Below are 772 nucleotides of genomic sequence, written 5' to 3'. Positions count from 1 at the left end.
AAAACAATAAAAAATACATTTAAAACTAAATTAAAACAGATACATAATGAAGTAAATTGTTGATAAAAATAAAGTACTTATGCATTATATAATTATTAGGTATAATACTATGGTGTGTTACCACTCCCTAATCACACGATTCATGTTAACCTTTTATTATTAACGTATCAAACTACTTATTGTACAAAAATAAATGTATAGATTGTAGATTTTTTTCAATAAAAAAAAAAAAAAATTGTATATGATGATAATATAACCACTAATTAATAAATGCGTAACTAAATAAATTACAATAAATTAAAATCTATAGGTACTTGCAGGGTACCGTACGACTTTTTTTTATCCTAGCTATTTTGTTGGAGGCACAGTCTGCCGGGGGGGCCAGTGCCCACCAGGCCCCTCCCGTAAACACGCCTATGATAGACTATAGTCGACGATTGATCGAATATATAGATACTCAATTTGGTGCGAATTAGGTACACACTACTTTTGACTAATACTTACGATGGTGAAAATTACATAGGTACCCTTATTTTGGTGCAAATTAGTAATAATTATAAACTCTCAAATATATATCTAAAAACAAATTAAATTTTAAGCTTATTAAGTTATAGTATAGGTAGTGTTTACAGCTGCTATTTTTTTTAATATTCCAATTATTGTTAGTGTCATGAAACTCATGATGAATACCTACTATAAATACAAAAATATCATGTTTTTTATTCTTGGACATCACAGCTGAAAAAATAAATATTCAAAATCGCCTCTGGCA

The sequence above is a fragment of the Acyrthosiphon pisum genome, chromosome A1 (genome assembly GCF_005508785.2).
Source record: "Acyrthosiphon pisum isolate AL4f chromosome A1, pea_aphid_22Mar2018_4r6ur, whole genome shotgun sequence".
NCBI classification, from domain to species: Eukaryota; Metazoa; Arthropoda; class Insecta; order Hemiptera; family Aphididae; genus Acyrthosiphon; species Acyrthosiphon pisum.
The sequence above is the reverse complement of the archived record's forward strand: the minus strand, read 5'-3'. Positions refer to the sequence as shown.